At 41.1% G+C, this 22,776-nt stretch overlaps 1 long non-coding RNA gene across 2 annotated transcripts in view; it reads right to left on the bottom strand.

Moving 5' to 3' along the window:
* Window positions 1–7,432: 7,432 nt before the first annotated feature.
* LOC121922471 overlaps window positions 7,433–22,776 on the bottom strand; it is a 28,747-nt gene continuing 13,403 nt past the window's right edge. Inside the window, exons 3-4 of one of the 2 annotated variants that reach the window (XR_006102169.1) lie at window positions 21,050–21,134; window positions 7,433–7,896 (exon numbers count right to left, since the gene is read on the bottom strand). This is a non-coding gene — a long non-coding RNA (uncharacterized LOC121922471). The remainder of the gene's footprint in view (window positions 7,897–21,049; window positions 21,135–22,776) is intronic. The other variant, XR_006102168.1, reaches the window with a different exon arrangement.

Consider the following 22,776-nt stretch of genomic DNA (forward strand, 5'->3'; position numbering starts at 1 on the left):
TTCTGTCTAGGAGGAGCTCCAAAATGACCTCCATTCTTAGCATGACTAAGAAGCATGAATTTATACGAGTGTTTTTAGCTTTTATTTGGTAATATCCTACATTTTTCTTGAATGTCTTGTATTTTGCAGTGCCTTGTCCTCCTTTGTGGTTAGGACATCTGGCCACCCTGGCAGTGGTGTCACCCCCCCACCCACCCACACACACACTTTAGGATGCCAACTGGTGTGGTCTGAACCCCCTGTATCCCATAGTGACACTCCTACTTATGGTGACCGGATAAATTCTTCATAGGGTTTTCTTGGCCAAAGAATCTCACTCAGAGGTGGTTTTGCCAGAGTGAAAACTGGAAAGGGCTCTTATACCTCCAGATTGTGTAGAAGTGGAAAGTTCAGAAGGTGTTGTTTGTTACCTGGTTATGTGACAAGCAAAACTGCAGAAATTCCCTCTTCTACATAACTATTAAAGGTACAGAAACCCTCTTCATTTTCAGTCTGGCAAATCTATTTACAGCATGTTCCACTCCAATTTTTATTTTGTTAGAACATGAAAAACCATACATCAAGAAGTGTAGTTTTACTCTAAGCAATGCAACACAAGCCCTGTGTGGCTTGGTTTTGGTTTTAGTTTTTGCTATCTGGCCACCCATAACCCGGCCAGATCTTGTAAGGGATGCTGGCAACAGTGGTGGTGGATTCCCCGCCATTCCTCCCCTCCTGCTGCCTCACTTGCTCTCTTGCTTGCCCAGCTGCCCACAAAGGGTGGCTGAGGGATGAGTTGGCAAGTGAGGCAGTGGGCGGCAACAGGAGGGGTGCACTCATCCCTATTCCTCCTGTGCTGTTCAGCTTCCTCCTCAGGAAAAAGCTGGGCAGCAGAAAAGCCATGACAGGCTAGCCCTCGTCCCTTCTCTTCGCTGCTTGGCTTCCTCCTCAGGGAGAAGGCCAGGTAGTGCAGCAGATATGAGGGGTGAGTGTTTATCCCACCTCATCCTCTGCTGCTTGGCCTCCTCTTCAGGCAGAGAGCTGGGCAGCAGGGAAAGGGCAGGTGCAGCAGGACTGGGGCACACACATCCCTCCTTAGTGGGAGGAGGGCCTGACCGGGGGTCATCCCTCCTCTGCGGTGTCACCCAGTGTGGTCTGCACCCCCTGCACTCCCTCTGTGATGTCACTGCACTTTTGGAGAAGTGAGTTCATTTTAATGGTAAAATTGTATCCATATAACTTGTGTTACAAAATGCAAGAGCTGCTAAGGCGACTAGTAAGGCAAAGAGGTTTCCCTTGCTTAAAATACAGAAGGTTATATAAGTCAATACGAATAAGATGCAAACAAAAAAAAAATCTATTTTTATGTATCTCAGAGGCTTTGTTTACTTCTAGTAACTAACAGATATGCAGGTAAGGCATGTCCCATCGGTTTACACAAATTAAGCTTTAGTTTTCATTTAGCTATGACATGAATGTTCCACCCAGACATTATTTATTGCTTCAGTCTTGGACCAAAGAGTTTGTTCTCATTTTGGCTTCAGGCTATCTAGGTTGAGTTATTTTGCTAATATAAACAGGTACAGTTGTTTCTTTATTAATTGCTTAGACTTTAGATCATCTCAAAGCTAGAGAAATATTTCTGTGCTCCTGGCATATAAGCAAATATACAGAAGGATGATAAAAATGTTCTTAAATGTGCCACAAGAGCTAGGATGTGTGTAAGGCCTGAATACATAAATCACTGCTGAATACTTATATTTATTTATTTAAAAATATTTACATCTCTCTTCCTCTGAGGTGGTTTACATCCAAATAAAACAACAACAACAACCTACATTCAAAACAGAAAAATTACAGAACACGGTATGTGTACCGAACAATAATACATTAATGCAATTGTACACAAGTCTTTCCAAAAGGAAGCTCTGCTGAGTTCATTGGTGCACTTCAGAGCCTGGTATGTTAATTTTAAAATTCATTAATTATACTGTCATTGTTTATAGAGTACTATCAACACACATGGCACTCTACAAAAAGAAAGCACACATTCTTGCCAAAGCATACTATGTAATACAAAAAGGGAAGGGAAGAATGAATACAAGTACAAAAACTCCAAATTGCCCAGGTAAACATAGTCTGAATATAAAGAATCATATTGATAAAATTAAACTGGAGACCTTAAGCGTTTTTTTTGGGGGGGGGGGGGAGTCTAAAGAGCAAAGGGAGACAAAGAGTAAACATTAACACTCTGGTTCTGCTTCTTGAAAGTAATTTGTCATTTTGCTGATTATGTTGTTAGCATTTGTCTTAAGTTTATGAGATGGCTAGTGTGTGTAAGTTCTGTACTTTTCCCCTCACTGTGAAACAATGGTACCAGTCTGCTCAAGAGTATCACAAGATCTGGTTTCCTGTTTCTCACACACTGAAATCACCCTCCCTTAATTCAGTAATATGATGCTCTTAAGCCACTCTAGGTAGTATGGAAGGTTGCTGCCAGCACTTTCTGAAAAGGGTGACCAGAGAGCCTCCTTTTCCCAGACATGTGTTGTATTTCAACCTTCTGTTTGGAGGAAATTCTAAAATGTCCTCTATTTTGAACCATAAAACCAGTTCTTGTGTTGTCTGGTGCCTTAGCAGGCAGGCAAGCAAGCAGGGGGTAGCTCAACAGGTTTATGACTGACACTATTGCTGCAAAGGGGGAAAAAATAAGCTGGACTGTGTCCAAAAGAGGGCAATCAAAATTATGAAATGTCTGGAAACCATGCCCTATGAGGAGCAGCTTAAGGAGCTGGGCATGTTTAGTCTAGAGACGAGAAGGTTAAAGGGTGACATGATAGCCAGGATTAAATATTTTCAGGAGTGTCATATTGAAAAGAGAATAGGACACAGAGCCATGAATGCAAACTATAAAAAAGAGATTCCACCTAAACATTAGGAAGACCTTCCTGACAGTAAGAGCTGTTTGACAATGGTATATATGCTGCACCAGAGTGTGGTGGAATCTCCTTCTTTGGAGGTTTTAAAACAGACTGGATGGCCATCTGTTAGGAGTGCTTTGACTGTGTTTTCCTGCATGGCAGGGGTTGGATTGGATGGCCCTTGGGGTCTCTTCCAGCTCTCTGATACTATGATTTTGAGACTCTGGAGACTATCATATTGAATTTAAAGTGATTTATTCCCGATGGGATAAAGTCGCGTTTAATAAGTGCAGCTGGGATCCGGGATGCTTATAGGATGCACTCGCCCAGTCTCAGCTGTGTGTGATAACAGCCTCTTTTAAAATTAAACACGCCTTTATCCCGTTGGAGATAAGTCGCTTTAAATTCAATGCAATGATCTCTTAACTGGTCTTAGACTAACAGCTGCAATAGTTCCATTCTTTATTTAAAAGAATACATTCTTAAGTCCTATTCAGTTTTGTCATACTTTTGTCATAAAATACTTTTAGGAGGTGTGATATCACAAAAGCTAGCTCAAGATGGTTAACTTTAGAGCTCTTGTCTCTTCCCTACCCCAAATCTTTTTTTGATTATCGGGGGAAAGGGATGGGTTTTCTCCTTAAGAACATTCCTGATTGTAGCTCCATTTTCCTGCTTGAGGCATAAGAGGAGAGGATGCCATTGAGAAAATTATGGAAGCATCAGGTGGGGTTGTAGGACACACCAATTTCCTAGATCTTGACATCTGAAGTTCTGGGCATGAGGTTTCAGAATAATAGCAATAGCAAGTACATTTCTATAATGCTTATCAGTGAACTCAGCACTTTAAGCGTTTTACAATCTTTAAATCAGTGCCCCAACAAATTGGGTACTCATTTTACCCACCTACAAAAGGGTGGAAGGCTGAGTCAACCTTGGAGCTCTCTTGGATTGAACTCACAACCTTGTGGCTGCAGTATTGGCACTTAACCACTGCACCACCAGGGCTCCGTAATTCTGTCAGTGCTGTACCTCTTAAATTTTATCAATCCAGTTGGGCTGTCTCCTGTATCCTGGATATCGTGCCTGATCAGATCATTATAAATGTAGACCTGGAAACACAGTCCATTGAGTTCTGCAATCCAGCAAAAGTGGTACCACAAATTAGTTTTGTAACATCTTGTTGTTGTTGTTGTTGTTGTTGTTGTTGTTGTTGTGTGCCTTCAGGTTGCTTCTGACTTACGGCAACCCTAATCTATCATGGGAGTTTCAGATTTGTTCAGAGGAGGTTTGCCATTGCCTTCCCTGGAGGCTGAGAGCATGTGACTTACCCAAGGTCACCCAGTGGGTTTCATGGCTGAGCAGGGAATTGAACCCAGGCCTCCAGAGTTGTAATCATGGTGCTGGGGTAGTAGGAGCAAAAAGCATCAAAGCCTCTCCTGCTGCATGCACAGATTCAGCCACATGCTTGGGCCCTCCAGAGCAAGGTCATCCCTGAGAGACTTTGTTATAGCTGTGCTATGGAATAGTTCATAATGCAGTCCTCTTTCCCACGGTGCACTTATGAAGTCTATGGAGAGAAGGGGGTAGAGAGAGAGGGAAGAGAAGAAAACAGCTTTTGTAGTTTGTTCAGCTTATTTTGGCAATCAGTCAAACCAATATATTAATAACCATTTCAGGCATAGCTACTTACATGGTGCTGAATCAATCAACAGCAATTTTTCTCCTGTTTTGACAGTAGCTGTTTCTTTGCTTGAAATGCCTGTTTAAAAAGGAATCAAACATCCTGATGTACAGTATATATTCTGGAAGTACAAAAGCAATCTTATTTTAGACAGACAGACAGACAAATCCACATTCCTGGGTTATTTTTAGCAATTTGTTGCTTCTTCTCGCTATAGTAGTAGTAGTAGTAGTCGTAGTAGTAAGAATAGGTTTATCCATTCTTTGTTACTGGTATTTAAAAGGTAGGAGGGTAGTAATTCATTATTAGTGCATTCCTTTTACTTGCTTCTTAATTTACTTTAATAAACAAAAATTTAAAAACAGCTAAAAATGACACATAATGACCCCTCATAAGCAATGGTTCAGGAGTAAAAAGCACATACTATTTGTTACAGGTAATGGTATTTCAAGTTGTTGCATTATTTTGTTTTAATATTTACCCTTTATGTAAAGAAGTGGCTTAAATTAAGAAAGCACCAAAAGAACCAATCCGTTTTTTAAACCACATAATGCTAGAATTGGCTTACCCAAATAAATACAGAATGGTAATATTGTTTCATTTGTATTTTTGGTATTTAATCAGAGCTGCAAGATTATTTATCTAAATTAGGGGTGGGCAGTTGTGGAGGGCACAGGAGACAATATCTTGCCCCTTGCCCCCCACAGACTACACCTGCCTAAAAACAGGGCACTGCTCAGATATGAATGAAACTTGAAGTGGCCTTTGCATTCTGTTTTTGTTTGTTTGTTTTTTGCCATTTTGAACTAATCTTTCTACCTGTAGGAGGAATTATTATGTACAGCTAAAAGCATCCAGGAATTGATTGTTACCATTTAGGAGGTGATGTCTGCCAAATTTAAGGGGCTTTGTGAGGGTTCACAGTTGGGGTTCTTGGCAGGGACCTGGAGGTGCAGTTTCCCCACCCTGATTGAAATCCATTTTGGCCTATTTTACATAGGGTGCAATTAATTATTTAATCCTTGAAGACTGGCAGCGGCATAAATAAACTGATTCCACCAATAATTATTGTGTTTGAGCTGAGGAAATTATATTTAAGCCAGTTCATTCATACACAGAAATCATCTGGTTATCTGAACATAGATGTGTGATTCGTTATCAGATGGCCAGCCTTCTAAACTACTCAACTCAGAAGAGGTTTGACAGCACTTTACGATTGCTTGTGGTTACTTTCTAAAGCCAGAATCCTGTAGGTGAACTACACTGTTGAAACTGGGAGTTATATTAACATATGCACTTTTGGGGATATTGCAGAAGGAGTTACTGAGTGTATCCTTGTACAATGTCCATTGCCATCACTCACTTCTGACAAATGCTAGTGTGGTGCTACTGAAAGTGGTAGTCCATTGACTGGTGCTAGTCTGTGAGCCATTGGTTGCCAATCTGTTTACAGCAAAGAAAGAGACAGTTGTGGTCAGTGGGGACAAAGATGGTGCTTATCCCTGGCAAACTGGAAAAGAAACCTTACTGGTTCTCTGTATTGGATAGAAGCAATGGGCTAAAGTACACTGTGCATACTGACTTGTGATCCAGGAAGGTAATTGTCAAATCCAGCAGCTAACCAAGTTCAAAAATTCTGGCTTCAGTAGTTAAAACTTTGCAAACCATTTTTCAGCACTATAGTTCCATACCAGAGACACTCATTCATTAAACAGCAAGAATTAACAAACTGATGGTGGGCTCAGCTCTCATTAGTTAAGAGTAATAAACTAATTTCCTCCTCTTGCTTCCCATGACACCCCTTTTTGTTCTTCAGCCAGATTCTTTTCACAGGAATGACCTTGAACAGGCTTGAAGTGTGCCTGCCCCCTCTCTTCCTCACCAGTGTTATCTCACCACCTGGGGCTGAAATCACCATCATGTCTCTGTAAAAATTGTTCTACAGTGCAGTGGGCCCTTGAGAGCTGCTGCGGTTTTCTCTCAGGATCCACCATGGATACCAAAATCCGGGGATGCTCAAGTCCCATTAAATACAATGGCATAGAAAAAAAATGTGCCCCTTATATAAAATGGCAAAATCAAGATTTGCTTTTTGGAATTTATATTTCCTTTTGTTATTTCTAAGCTGTGAGTGGTTGAATCAATCAATTAAAGAATCCATGGATACAGAGGGCTGACATAACCTTCCCAGTGTTTTATGGCAGAAAAAGTGTGTTTGTGATAGTAATGGCTGTTCCTTTCTTCCACTGAACCAGATTTCCTAATTTACACTGCAGATCTTTCAGTTGCAAAATTCTGAAAAGGGAGGTCACAGGGTCCTTTTGGAAGAGTCAGCACACATCAGTTAGATGTGGCAATTCTACCTCTGTTTATTTGTTAAAAAATTTCACTGTCAGCTAAGGTGAGACACCGAAGCCTGCAAAAGTGAAAGGGCCTGGGACATCCCCAGGGATTTTAACAGCAAGGTAAAATTTAAAAACTGTTTCTTCGGATGAATCAACTGCAGCACAGTCTCTTCAAGCACAACAGTGGCACTGAGCTATAATATGAGAACTATGTCCAGGAGCAAGGATTCTCCTCCTCGTCCCCCCCCCCCCCATTTATATTTTTTTTCCCAGAGGGAGAGTCCTGGGGGAATTAAAAGGCTGTGTGTGTCCCACTCCTTTATTAGATCACATGCACAAACTGTCTGTTTGTGAAGTTGGGGCTGCAAAATCTTTCTTGGTTGTTCCTTCATGGAATGCAGTGTGAGCAGTGCCTGTTGTGACAGGCTAGCCTTCCATATCTCCACCCCACCCCTTAAATTTCGTTTGTATTTACACAAGTACAAAGTGAAGAGTCAGCCACACCTGGCTCAATTATGCTTTAATTGTGCATGGTTTGATGGAAATAAATGGGATTCCTAATCTTAAACTACACAGTGCTTTCAGACACCAAGTACATTTGGAAGGAAGACTTATGTCAGTGACATTCTATCTCATAATTTCACACTTCATGCTTATTATCGACTATTTCCTTTAGCTCTATTAAGCTTCCAGCCAAGCACTTATCTTACATTTTAACAGCATGGCAGAGCTTATAAGAAAGGCAGATACCATAATGAATTTAATTCAGTAACAGCTTAATAAAAGTTTACAGTACAGACTGATTAACAGAAGCACACACTTCTTCTTAGTCTTCATCATTCAGCTATTATCAAGCTAACAGTGAAATGCAAGCTTATTAAAATGAATCTAATTTTGCAGTTGACTTCAGGGGAACTTGTACTGCATACACTGGAGTTGATTCATTATTTTAACTCTGATTTTCTCTCTATGGAGATATAAAATGGCATATGAAATTAAACACAAATTGACAATAACACGAAAACAACAGGCAATTATCATAAATGGTATTATGAAGTTCTAAATTCACATGCTAGCACAGTCCTATGACTATATTACCTAGAGAGAAGTCAAACACCAGTTGAATTCAGTGGGACATATATAATATATGTATAAATTCCCAGTTGTTTGTTCATGCCTATAGGACAGTGGTACAGGGCTTTCTGGTTTCTATACATTTTGGACTACAACTCCCACATCCCTGTATCATGGCCCAAGCTGGGTAAGAGCTCTGGGCATTGTTGGCCATCTGAAAGATCAAAGGTACATCACCCCTGCAATAATAATAATGATGATGATAATAATAACAATAACAATAATAATAGTTTGTTACCTGCCTCTTCCAGTGGATTGAGGTGAGGAACAACAACAAGCAAGCAAACAAATAACAATAAATTTTATTTCTTTCCTTGCCTCTCCCCAAGGCAACACGTCAAAATGCAAAATGCAATTTAAAAAATCACATAAAACCAGCAGTTAAAATACAATACTATAAAACCATTACAATGCACTGATATAATACTTTCTTTAAAATATACCATTTAAAAGTCTTGATTTAAAATTGAGTGGGTAGGCCTTCCAGAAGAAATGTGTCTTTAATGTTGTTTTAAATGCTGTCAGTTTTTTTAGCTGCACAACAATGCACAACATCAACTAAAACACGTTAATTAAAACATGTAACAATTTAAAAAGACAAATAGGATATACACATTGGAATGATGCGGAACTGAATTCTACAAAATATGTGTGTTAAGTATTCTGTGGTGTGTTACAGACCGCCTGAAAGTGGCGGTCTGCCACCGCTGCTGCCATTAGCGCCACCAAGGAGCCCCAGCAGCCAAACCGTGAGGCTCCCCAGCGCCGCAAAAAAGAAGCGCCAAAATTGTGCTTTTTGTGCCCCGGAAGTGGCGCCGCGAGTCACTAGTCGCGCACTCACGGCGTCACTTCCGCCGCATGACGGGCCCAAGTAAATCAAATTGTTGCAGAGGGGAGGGAGAGACAAGGCAAACCTATGCACTGAACTACCATCCTGCTGAACTGTGGAACAACTCCAAATGGATATTTTGACCATAGTGCTACCAATCTGAAACTCTTCCCAACTGTAATAAACAAATTGCAGTGGCATCAGCCATGTTGAAAGTGACATACCCTTGTTAGCAAGTAAACTGCACTGGAAGATGGCTATAAATGAGCACATTATTAGACTACTTAGGGTGCAACTACACTGTAGAAATAATGCAGTTTGACACCACTTTAAGCAGTGTAGCTCCATCCTATGTGAATTCTGGGATTTGTAGTTTTATAAGGTCTGCCAATGAATGCTGGTACTGCACGTAACTATAGATCCCAGGCTTCTGTAGGATGGAGCTATGCCAGTTAAAGTGATGTCTAATTGCACTACTTTTACAGCAGTGATTACCAAACTTTGGTCCTCCAGACATTTTGGACTTCAGCTCCCAGAATTCTTGAGTGTTGGCCAAGTTAGCTGAGTTTTCAGGGAAATTCCCAAAGTTTGGGAATCACTGCTCTACAGTGTAAATGCACTCTTTGTTGTAGATTTTTTGTGGTGGAGGGGGCAGGGGATTTAGCAAAATAAAGTGCTCTGTGTATGTGTGTACATGCACACATATACACACACAAAGCAGAGAGCCAGCTTGGCATAGTGGTTTGAGCATTGGACTTAGGACCTTATCACACTACGAAATCCCATTCAGAAACGAGATTTAAACTAGATTTAATTTAAAAAACCATAATCACATGACATTCCTGCAAGTGTGAAATAACGCAAAAATAAACCAAAGGTAAAATGGAGAAAAATGGCAGCTTTTTACATTGAAAGTTCCAAAAGTAAAAAGCTGCAGTTTTCACCATTTTACTTTCAGTTTATTTTCATGTTATTTCACATTTGCAGGAACATCGTGTGATAAACTTCCCACATTTGCAGGTTTTTAAATTTTTTTATCTAGTTTAAATCCTGTTTCTGAATGGGATTTCACTGGTGTGATAAGGTCCTAGGACTCTGAAGACCAGGGTTCAAATCTCAGCTTGGCCATGGAAACCCACTGGGTGACCTTGGGAAAGACACACTCTCTCAGGCTCACAGGATGGAAATGGTAAACCCCCTCTGATGAAACTTGCCAAGAAAACTTCATGATAGGGTTGCCTTAGGGTTGCTATAAGTCGGAAATGATTTGAAGGAGCACAATCACAACAAATATATACAGAGCACCTTTCCCAAAAATCTCTGGATGATATTGTAGATCTATCACTCACTAGTCACCATGCACACTCAGGTGTTTATCACACAGAGCTTTTTGGAGCTTTTTGCAGCTCAGATCTGGGGTGACTGTGGGTCCAACAATGCGAATTCACGTTATACAGTCGGCCCTTCTTATACACGGATTTTTTATACACGGATTTAAGCATACACGGTTTGAAAATATTCCAAAAAATATAAATTTACCTTGATTTTCCATTTTTATAAGGGACACCATTTTGCTATGTCATTATATTTAATGGGACTTGAGCATACACGGATTTTGTTATACACGGGGGATCTTGGAACCAAACCCCAGCGTATAACAAGGGTCCACTGTAACATGAATGTGTTATCAGATGAGATTCCCTTCTATGGGCGCTCCTTCTGTGGTGCTTCCGCAGTGATTCCAAACTGACTCCTCATTTTTGTGAATTCGGAAACAAGTGAATTCACCAAAATCTGCTTCTAAGCTCCCTTTGATTTCACTTTGAATTGGTCTGGTGTGGAAGATCACTCCAATGTTGCCCCCCTTGGCCCCCTGCATCCTGCTCCTCCATCTCCCTCCTCCTCCTTCATGCCATCTCATCCTCTCTGCCCCCCTGCACCCATCCCATCATCCCCTGACTGCTCCTTCAGCCCGATCCTGGCCCCGGTGACCCCTACGACCTATCTCATCATTCCCTTGCTGCTCCTGCAGCCTGCTCCTGGCCCTGGTGACCCCCTGTGACCTATCCCATCATCCCCTGACTGCTCCTTCAGCCTGATCCTGGCCCCGGTGACCCCTGCGACCTATCTCATCATCCCCTTGCTGCTCCTGGCCCTGGTGACCCCCTGTGACCTACCCCATCATCCCCTGACTGCTCCTGCATCATGATCCTGGCCCCAGTGACCCCCTGCGACCTATCCCATCATCCCCTGACTGCTACTTTACCTCAAAGAAGGATGACAACTAAGAAGGGGGCAAGGGAAGGAGGACAGCATCCAGAGCCCCATTGAGCATGCGCAAAGGTGCCGATTTGAATCTTTGAACCCTCAAAGTATGTTCTGGTGTGGTAATACAATGTACACTCACCACTCTTTGCTTGAATCTGCATCATGTGACTTGTCTGGAATCGAACTGTCTCCACTTCCCCTTTGATTTGGAAGGGCAACGGAAAGGCAACTAAGTGTGGTAAAACATCACATTTTAACGTGAATTCGCATTGCTAGACAGGAGTGACTCCAGATCTGGTGTGAAAAAACATCATGTTTCGCGTTGCTAGAACAGGAGTGACTGCGGATCTGAGCTGCAAACCCCCCACGTGTGATCAGGCTCTTAGGTGCTTATGAGACTAGTTGTTTTATCTTATTCCATTTAAAAACAGCGTCTCTTGTACACAGAGAGGTAGCAGAATGGCAATGCATTCTTTCATAGCATCCCTGCATTTGCACTTCAGTATTGTTAGTTCCTGGGTTTGCTTTCTTGCACTTGAAATATGAAAATGGTATTGATGCCACCCTGCTTGTTCCACCATCCACATGTTTTTTTTTTAATAAATGGGAATTATTAAATTGCGCAATTATGTAATCATGCTACAACATTATGGAACTATCCCCACTCTTCCCCAGATTGGGAAGATGAACACACAGCATGCCACTTCCACCATTTTGTCCCATGCTTTCATCTGAAAACCAGCAGTTGCTTGTTTCTGCCTCTGGAACTCCATTCCATGGGAGGCTAGGTTGGCTTCCTCCTTGCTTTCCTTTTGCTGGTATGCAAAAACATTTTTGTTTAAGCAGCCTTTTAATGAGGGGTAGGCAACCTGCGGCCCGCAGGCCGAATGCGGCCCGGCGAGGCCTTGGGACCGGCCCCAGCCCGGTCCTGCCGCCAATTGCCTCCGGGGCCTTTGGCCTCTCGCGCACAGGGGCAAGGAGGACAATTGTCTATAGACGCCTCAGAAACATGCATTTATATTAACATTTTTTAAAATATCAGCAATTTTTTTTGTATGTCCTCCACTTTTTTTTAAAAAAAGTGTCCACCATTTGAAAATGTTGTCCTACATTTGTCCCGGTTTATTTATTTATTTAAATTTTTAAAAAATTTTTAATTATTTATTTTTGGGCTTCGGCCCCCCAGTTGTCTGAGGGACAGTAACCCGGCCCCCGGCTCAAAACGGTTGCCTACCCCTGCTTTCAATGGACAAGCAAGGAAGGTTATGATTGAGATATATGTTTTATTTATTAACTTTTGTATAGATTTTAAATTATTTTATAGCATACAGTGTGGAAGTTTTCATTTTTAAAAAAATAGGTTTTAAAAACTGATCCTCTTAGGAAGCCACCTTGGGTCTTGGCTCTGTAATACTGTCCTTTTCTTCTTTTAAAAAGAACCAGTAGTTGATTTTCCAGGCTTACAGTTAGCCACTAGAGGGCACAGGATCCTCTCTAACACATCTATGATGCTAAATTCAGGAGACTTGCAGGTAGAGAACAAAAGTAAGTGTGTAGTAATTTGTGATGAGTGCAAGTGGCTCCCAGGCTACTGAAAATGACAATAGAGACTGCCCTGTTACACGCAGTGAACATTTTGCAGACAAACTCTTATACGCAACTGAATAGTCAAAATATGAATTGTGATGTCCACCTGGCTCCTGCAGAATTACTTCCTGCCTTTTTATATAAAGTTTTGATATTACATATAGCATTAAAATATCCAGTCTGGACTATTTCAGCTAAAACCAAACATGGAAAAATTAGCTAATACCTAGCGTGTGTGCATATGAATACCTGCATATGTGTGTTAGGGTTGCCAGGTGTCCCTTATTGTAAGTGGAGTTGCCAGAGTGAAAAAACCTCGAATGGTTGCACAGAAAAGAGAATTTCAGCAAGTGTTTCTTGTCATGCAACCACGTCATAAGCAACACCTGCTGAAATTTCCTTTGCTATGCAACCATTAAGGATGCAGTAGTCCACTGCAGTTTTCACTCTGACAGTCCTACTAAGGGATGTCCCTTACTTATGGACTGGCATTCTTACCCTCTATGAATATTAAAAGGAACACCAAAAGTCCTGTACTTGGGGGTATAGGACCATCATAAAGCTCTCAAATTATATAATTTATAATTATATAATTATATAAATAATTCACACAGGATTACATATAATCAAAGGGGGGGATCTGTTACAAGTGCAATTGGTGTCCACTTTTCCCACTTAGCAGTGTGCTTGTCCAGCTGTGTGTAAAATTCCTTCCTTCACAATGGCTGCTGGCCTGCCAACATGGTATTTCTGAGGCTTTGGGTGTTCCTGTAGGATTGGCGATCTCACAGGAGCCTTTCTCTTTTAAGACTTGAGGTGGGCCTTGTGGGATTTTTCAAACTTTATCCCACCAAATGTGAGAGCTTGTCACTAGAAATCCTTCCCTTGTCACCAACACTGGAGGTTCCTCTCAGGAAATCCTACCACTGTGGCTAAATATGGGGTTTCTACTCCCATTTGGTGGGCCAAATGTGAAAACTTCCATGGTGCTTGGTGTTATGGCCTACCTCCAAGATTCTGGCTTGCCCTCTGAGTCTGAAAGCTCTGATGGAGAATCTGAGACCCCAGGGGACATGCCAGCATTGCAGAATCTCCAGCAGCACCAGGAGAAGAGCCTGCAGCTGGCATAGGGACTGGGTTCCCAGCAGCTGCAAGAGAAAATTTCTCTGCAGCCACAACCCTCAGAGGAGAGTTCCTGCAGGCACAACCTTCAGATAGCCAAACTTACCAGTTCCTATCCCTATGGAGAGATGCCAGGAAAGAGAAAAATGCCAGTGTTTAAGAATTTTTAATAAGATACATGCTGTGAATAGCAAACACCTGCAAGAACCAGATGGACTATAAATATCCCAGCACCTCCCTTGGCCCAGTATGGCTGACAATCCTCCATCTTCCTTGGGAGAAAGCTATGTTGGTGCTTTGTTCCTTAACTGATTGCCTGTTGTCTTGAATTCTGCCTGGACTGCTTTCCTGGACTGAATACTCAATTCTCAATACTGCCTTGTGAAGGACCTGAACTGGAATAGACAACCACTACTTTTCTACAGCCCAGTTCCATCAAGCCTAGCCTCAAGAAGGCCCTACCTCCATTCCATCTCACATCATCCGACCTCAGAGGGAGTGAAAGGCAGGCCCAGCTCCATCAGGCCTAGCCTAAAGTAAGAAGAAGAGTCCTCCCTCTAGTCCATCTGCCATGGTCTAGGCCTCAGAGGGGGAGAAGAACCGCTTGACTTATTCCCTTTTGCACTGCCATTCCTTCTCCTTTTGTGTTGCGTCTTTTTTAGATTGCAAACAAACAAAACAGGAGGCTTACACCGTAACTAGTCCAAATTAGGAGAAAAAAACAATTAGTCTTTGCAGCATTGTATATCCTTGCAAGGTGTTTTTTGTTTAGGACTTTTCAATTATATTTTTGGTATCATATAATAATTGCATTATCAATTTATGTCCATTCAAATCTAGTAATTAGACATACATATTCACTTAGAAATATTATAGCATTGTTGTATTTATTTATAGTGGGACTTAGTGATTTATAGTATACCTACCAGTTTGTTTTTTTCCTCCTATTTTGGACTTTTTAGATTATAAGCCTGAGGGCAAGGAAATGTCTACTTAACTATCTGTAAGCTGTTCTGAGAGCCTTTGTGGCTGAAGAGTGGGATTTAAATATAGCAAACAAACAAACACAGATGCCTTGGTGAGCTTGAACTCTCTCCCTCTCCCTGCTTAAGATGCTGAGACTTTGGACTGGGGGTCTGGCTAACTTCCCAAGGGCACAACAGGACACTTAGTTACAACAATTACCAAGAGTAGTTTCCCTAATTGCCACCTCTGTTACAATATATGTACTTCCTCCTCTCCTCCTTGTGTGACACCAACTGTGGGGACCGTCTAAATGACTTCAAGGTTCCTATGTGGATTTAAGCAACTTCTAGCCCGCAACAAACAGCACCCTTCTATATTCACTGTTGCCATCACAGACACCAGGTCTGATTCCAATCTTTCATATATATATATATATATATATATAGAGAGAGAGAGAGAGAGAGAGAGAGAGGTTCTCAGAGGCCAAAAGTATATAAAAGCAAACATTGCTTTATTTACAGAAGTTAAACATAAGATAGAAGACTTATTTATTACATTTAAAATAGCACACACCCTCTTCCACACTCCTCTCTAGCTACCTCAAGACTCTTAAAAACCACTCATTTATTTTTAAACCTAGCTGATTCTTAGGAATTTATCACACGGAGGAGATCGGGAGTTTATCCTGTAAGTATCCCAGAAAAATCACGTAGTTATGTGAAACGATTTCACACGATGTCGCACAAAACCCACCATTAAAGTGGTCACAAATAAGCATTAATGTGCGTCTTTTTACTTTTGGGATTTCAGCAACAATGCATTTTAGATATTTCTTTATTTGCACAATTGTGTGTGATAATCATTTGCACAATTACATGTCATTTTCGCTTTATTTGCAGGATGCTTTAAATGCACTTCAATCTCTCTTTAATGCCGAAATTAGCCCCAGTGTGATAAACTCCTTAATCAGGTATCTTCTTCATCCTCTCACACAGGCCATCCATACTCCATCTTAATCCCAACTGTCTAATTAAATTTAACACCAACCAATTGGCATTCATCAGCCTTATGCAAATCTCATCAAACATTCAACCAACCAGCATTCACTTCAACATTCCATTTTCTCCTCCCTCTTTACTTCATCCTCAATTACACAACCAATAAATTAACCAATATTTCTTAACACAAGTACATGATATCAGAGATCTTCCATAGGTGTGCTTCTTATGCTGCTGGCAATAAGGTTGCAAGGTTTCCAAATTAGCTTTTCTGTGTGCTGGCCAGCCACTAATTTCTTAATTACTAAACAAGATTCATAAAGGAGGGCAAATGTATGCATTAATACCTGCTAACCTACTTTGCAGCCTTATGGGCAACTTCATTCTAAGCGATAACACTGAGGCAGAGAAGAAAGAACTCAGTATATAGGCTGGCAGTTTAAAACAATAGTCCTGTGGCATCAGAAAGACTCATCCATTTTATGATCATCACTTCCCAATTGTCAGCTCCTTATGTCATAAATTTGACTGTTCCTTATTGCTGTTTTGAAAACCTGGCAACCCTAGGGTGAGTACACATGATAACCAGACTGTGATAGTTACTCTTTGTTGCTGTGCACCTTCATGTTGTTTCTGATTTATGGAGACCCTAAGGCACCCTATCACAGGGTTTGCCTTTGCCCTCCCTTGAGGCTGAGAGAATGTGACTTACCCAAGGCCACTCAGTGGGTTTCCATGGTGGTGTGGGGAGTCAAACCATGGTCTCCAACTGTCCTAATTTAGTGCTCAAACAACTACATCATGTGGGCTCTTCCTCTGTATTACTGTAATGCTCTATGGCATTTAGCACAGAAGTTTTTGTGCCAGTTAAAACTGAAGTGAGAAGTTCCTCCCACCAACATTTTACAGGTGAAAAGAACAGTATGTTATATTGTCAAGATGAATATTCTGTATTGAGCTAGAAGCAAATGGTTTTAGAGGAAGGAGGGAGATGAGAGATGCCACCCACATTGCCAGTTAAGAGAACATTTTAGATGGCTTCAAATCAAAGCCTGGAAAAATAATTTTGGGATGACAATTTCCTTGGTTAGCATGGGCAGTGGCTATCCAGTATTTATGCATCCCCCAGCTGCACAAGAAGCCAGAGGTCTGGTACCAAGAAGATGCAACACATTCAGTATTTACATTATTTCAGTGGTGTCCCTAGGGTTGGTGTCACCCGGTGTGGTAACTCGTGGTGTCGCCCTTCCATTGACTTCCTTCCATTTCACACTATACAGAATCCTTAGTAATGCTTTTTTGCACTAATGTTACTCGTAAATCATAATTCCCATATACCACTGAATGTAATGCTAATAGTTGTGACATAAACAACTAGCAAAATTAAAACTATACCTTCAAGTTACAATATCATACACATAGGCTAAATATATTTACATATACACAGTGAAGATTTGAGACAAAGTTTGTGTACATTGAACCATCCAGATGCAAAGGTGTCCCTATCTCAGCCACCCAGGTAGACAATTTTGGATTTTTGAGTACTTCAGATTTCAGCCAGATAAGGGATACTCAACCTGTAATACATCTTATTCAGATGTTGAAAAAAGAAAAGAAAACCCTCACTTTTTTCATTTTGATGATGGAAAATATAATTCCCTCACATTTATAAATAGTAATTACTGAATCAAAGCCATGTACTAGACACAGAGCTGCTGCAGTGTGGTGGTTCAAATCCCTGGTTGAAAGCTTAGCTTAGCCTCAAACTCACTGGGTGGCCTTAGGTAAGTGTATTATTTTAATAGTTTTCTGTGAAGAGGCTCATAATCTGTGGCTTTAACTGTAGTTTAAGTAGTTTATGCATAAATCCAGCAATAGGAAAGAAGATGAAGACACTTAAAGTAAGCTCTTCCAAGTGCTGTGAAAATATCACACTTCACCTACGATTGCCAATAGGACTGCTGGGATGAAGAAATCCACAAGAAAACAATGGTTGCTTCTCTCAGAAAAAAAAAATCCAAACATATGGCACAACTGTGATTTAGAACACTCCCCATCCTAAGCACCTTCAGGAAAAACCTATTTTGCCATAATCAGACAGGAAGCTCATAGCAATATAGCAATACATTGTGCCAGCTTTCATGTAAAGTCATGATGGTGACAGCCAGAGAACATTACTCATAAACAATGGGTCCTACATAACTGGAAAAATAGTCTCATAATTCCAATCTATATATGTATACTACTGTTTTTGACTTTCCTTCACTCTTTGAGCAAAAGCTCCCCCCTGTACCCCAATCACTCATTCACTTCTCAAGATCGGATAGAATTGATTTTCTCCTTTCAAACTTTGTTTTTAGGGAAAGGCTGAGGCTAGTCAGCTCTTGACTAAGGGCCAAAAGAAATCTGCAGCAAATCAGAATTTCTAATACACATCAGTGTGCCAGTGTAGTGTAGTAATTTGAGCACTGGACTATGACTGCAGAGAGAAGGGACTGAATCACCACTCAGCCATGGAAATCTACTGGGTGACCTTTGGTCATGTCACATTCTCTCAGCCTTAAAAGAAGGCAAAGGCAACACCGTTCTGAACAAATCTTGCCAAGAAAACCCCTGAGAGGGTTGCCATAAATTGGAAATGACTTGAAGGCACACGACAATAAAAATAATCAGAGGTAAGAACCAATGAATGGATAAACAAATACTCCAACTCTTGGCATGTCTACCCATTGAGTTAAATGAGACTTAATCCCAGGGAATTTTCAATGAACTACATTTGATGGCAGATGAACCAGATTCAGATTTATATGATTTTTTGACAGTTGACAAGCAGCCCAGTGGTTATTTCATTACAGGCAATTATAACTGTACATAACCTAGGATTAGTTAAATCTTCACCCACTAAGGCAGCCCAGTAGCCTAATGTGACTGACAGTTTCAGATAGGCTCTGGATCAATAAGAGCACCTTGGGGGGAAGATTAAGGCTGAATAAAAAGGAATACACATTTTGTTCCCATGTCAACCACTCATATGGTAGGATTGATTTTTCCCTCTTGATGTCAAGAGTAATTTAGGCTTTCATGACAAGATAATCCCAATCTTGTCTGCTTCTCTGGTCACACAAGTGCCAGGGCTAGTTTAAAAGTCTGAATCATTTCGAGAGATGGTCAATGAATAATTACACTCATTCCCAACAACCTGATTGTAAGCCTTTTAAGAGCCAGCATGATGCCTTCCTATTTCCATCTAATTGAGACCAATCCCCTTTTCTTCCATGTGCTTGCAGCTTGTCCGCAAAGGAAATTAATTTTGTCCTAGTGAGACTCTCCCAGTTCAAGGGTGCAGGAAATGAATGAAGCTTCCCATGTGGAACTCATAAAAATAAAATGGAAATGACTTGGGTAAAGCTGCTCAAAGTGTTCAGAGATCATGGATACATCAGTGGAAAGGGAATGGATGCAAACCTCTTGCTCCTGTCATTTTTCAGAGGTTGGGAGGAGGTTCAGCCCTGTTCCCTACTGCTACTGATCATAAATATTAGGGCCTCATTCCCACTACAAAATAAACCGTGTTTTGAGATGAAGCTGTTTAACGTCAACGTTCACACTATTTGAGCTGTGATCAAACCTACCCATTTCAGTTTAATCCACTTTGCGTTCACATTCAGCAATGGATTGATTCAACATGGAGTCACCTCACAGGGGTCGCTGCACCAAAGGAACCGAGTCAAATAGACAGCGCATTTACACTTGCCCTGAATCAATTCATTTCAAAAGAAGCAGTGAATTCTGAAGATCCTGAAGAACCAGTTTAAATGGGTTTAGCATTGTGCCCCCTTGACAAACCACATCAAAAATTTAGCACAAGTGTGAACAAGGGCTATTTAAACCAGTTCAGATTGGCTTGAAAACCGATTTATTATGTAGTGGGAATGAGGCTTGTGAAAAACTTCTTGATAGTAACCGCTGTTTGATAACACAACAGACTACCTTGGAAGATGGTGGATTCTATTTATTTGGAGGATTTTAAACTTAGGTCAGATGGCCAGCTCTCAAGCTGTGGATTTCAGCACTGGCAGAAGGTTGGATGAAATGGATCTCCCAGCTCCCTGTTTCTACAGTTCTATGAGACTACCTGTGTTACACTGGCTTGTTCTCCTTCACCAATGTTGTCCTTCCATCTACCAGGCCAATCTTGCATTTAGGCAGAGAGTTGGTTGCTTCAGGCAGCTGATTTGGGATGTCATGAAAATGTAAGTTATTTTATTATTACTGTTGTGTTTTGATTGCCTGGGAAGTTCAGAGATACTTTTATTTGTGGGATTTTCAGCCTCAGGTGTCAAAGAAGATTTTCATATCTGCCATAAAAGTGGCTCAAACATCACTGAAATGTCCTGAAAAGATGGTGGAAGTGAATGTGTCTGAATGTCTGGCGCGCTTCCTCCATCGTCATTCAATCGTCGGTCCCTCCTTTGCATCCCTGAATCGTTCCTGGGCAGCGGATTTCCTATGAACACAAAGTTTGCGTTCATAGGAAATCTGCTCCCTTTGTGACAATTCAGGGATGCTAGAGGGAGCGACGATTGAATCATGATGGAGGAAGCACACCTGGCATTCAGCCACACACGTTTCCTCCACCTTTTCAGGATGTTTCAGTGATGTTTGAGCCACTTTTATGCCAAACTGCTACCCCAAAGGCACCAGTTCCCATCCGATTGTGGAAGCTAAGCAGGGTCAACTGCTTAGTACCTGGTTAGTACTTGGATGGGAGACTGCCAATGAATACCAGGTTTATTGTTGTGTGCCTTCAAGTCATTTCTGACTTATATGACCCAATAGCAAACCTATGGGTTTTTCTTGGCAACATTTGTTCAGAGAAGGTTTGTCATTACCTTTTCCCTGAGGGTGAGAGCTTGTCCAAGGCCATTTCATGGCCAAATGAGCAATTGAACTCTGGTCTTCAGAGTCCTAGTCCAACACTCAAACTACTACGCCTCACTGGGACTCTCAACTACTAGGTGCTCTAGGCTCTATTGCAGAGGAAGGAATGGGCAAAACAACCTCTGAGGATTCCTTACCTAAGAAAAACCTATGAAACTTGAGGGGTTGCCATAAATCACCAAGCAACCTGAAGGCACCACACACACACACACACACACACACACACACACACACACAGGGCTAACATAAGAATAGTAACAGTTGCTGATATTTACTGAATGGTCCTTTTGCCAAAAACAATTTATTAAATGTTTCACTCAGGTATGCATCTGCCATTCTTCTAATTGCTGCTTTCAGTTTCTATGAAAATAAAAGAGAAATTTTTTTTATCTGATTCTGTAAGTTCTATTACATTATAAGCTAAGTTTACCACTTGGGAAATAAGAACTTCAGTGTCTTACTATAGCTAATGTGGCAAAGGAAGGACATTGACTCACAGCAGGATTTTTAAATGGTACATTTAATTCTTTCTCTTGCAACAGTTATAGTGTTCCTTTCCTTGGAATGCCTCATCTAGCATTGGCTAGACGCTGATCCTTATTTCTCCCCTCCTCCAGGAGGTGACACCATTTCTCCACATTCTCATTTTTACTGAATCCTAAATTGGATTAACAATGCCATTAGAGACTCAGACCCTATACAGACAGGCCTGAAAGGCTGGCCTGTGATCAGAGTCGAGGTGCAGCGTCCTGATGACACATGCCCTGACTCCGCCCCCAGGGTGCCATTATGCTGTGCACTGCTGCAGACCCTGAAATCTCAACTGGCAACCCTACCATCCATAATATAAATGGTCACTGAATTTCCAGCCAAGCACTCGTTTGCATGAAATTAGTTTCTGAGTAGATGGGCCACATGCATTTTCTGTACGCATATCAAATACCTTTGCAAGAAAGTAAAAGGAGACAACAAATTGAGAATTGCTGCCAACTTTGCTGGAACAGAAATGAGTAACAGAGACTTGGCTGGGACACAGTAAGATCTTGGGTCAGAAGGGGCATTTCAGCAGCTTAAAATCCTATTCATAGGTGAGGATAGTGTTATTACAATGTGTTAGACAATTTGATTCAATGGTATATCTTCCAGTGCCTTAGACAATAAAGTATGAAAGGCCTTGGAAGATATACCATGGAATCAAATTACCTAACAACAGCTTCTAGTACTTCATTCATAATTGAGCAAACTTTAGCCCAAGCATCCTTTAAAAAATGTTGAATATCAGAACTGAATAGTACCCTGAATGGTTTTTCCATACACAGACAAAACAACTTGATTACTCCAATCATTCTTCTCAGCCAGATGATCTAGGGTGGGATGGTTATAAAGCAACTGCAATCAGAAAGTTTGGCTGATTTGCTGCAAATTACATTGAGACCAGACAGTAGATCCAGGTTTACCTTCTGCCTATCCTTGTTTCAGTTAATCAAAATGCAAGTGGACAAAAGCCATTTTCTTTGTTTGTCAGATGAACCAAGCAGTACTTGTGAGACTACTCTCCAAATGTTTGCCATCCTTCAGAAGAACATGCTTCCATTGCCATTAATTTTTATAGTTTCCAAATATTTCTTTACTTTGAGAGAAGAGGGACAATTTAAAACATTTGCCAAATCTTTCCAACTAAGAGCAAATATTTGTCTTCCTGCTTTGAGTGCTCCTGAGGTTATCTTGCTGATAGTTTCTTTGAGAGATCTGCTATTGAATATCCTGGGAAAACATTGCTGCTGGTGATTGGCAGGTTCTCATTGTTTTCTGTTAGGCTTAATTTAAAAAACAAAAAACCCACCACATTGCTATAGAGTTCTTTCCTCCACAGTGATACCCCATACCTCATATTTGCAATAATGGCTCAGGACTACCATGGTAACTTAAGATATAGTGCAGACTACCCAGAGTGAGTGCAGTCATGCTTCCCTTTTAGTAACAATGGGGCTTAATTATCAGA

This window comes from Sceloporus undulatus, chromosome 1, assembly GCF_019175285.1.
Source record: "Sceloporus undulatus isolate JIND9_A2432 ecotype Alabama chromosome 1, SceUnd_v1.1, whole genome shotgun sequence".
Classification (NCBI taxonomy): domain Eukaryota; kingdom Metazoa; phylum Chordata; class Lepidosauria; order Squamata; family Phrynosomatidae; genus Sceloporus; species Sceloporus undulatus.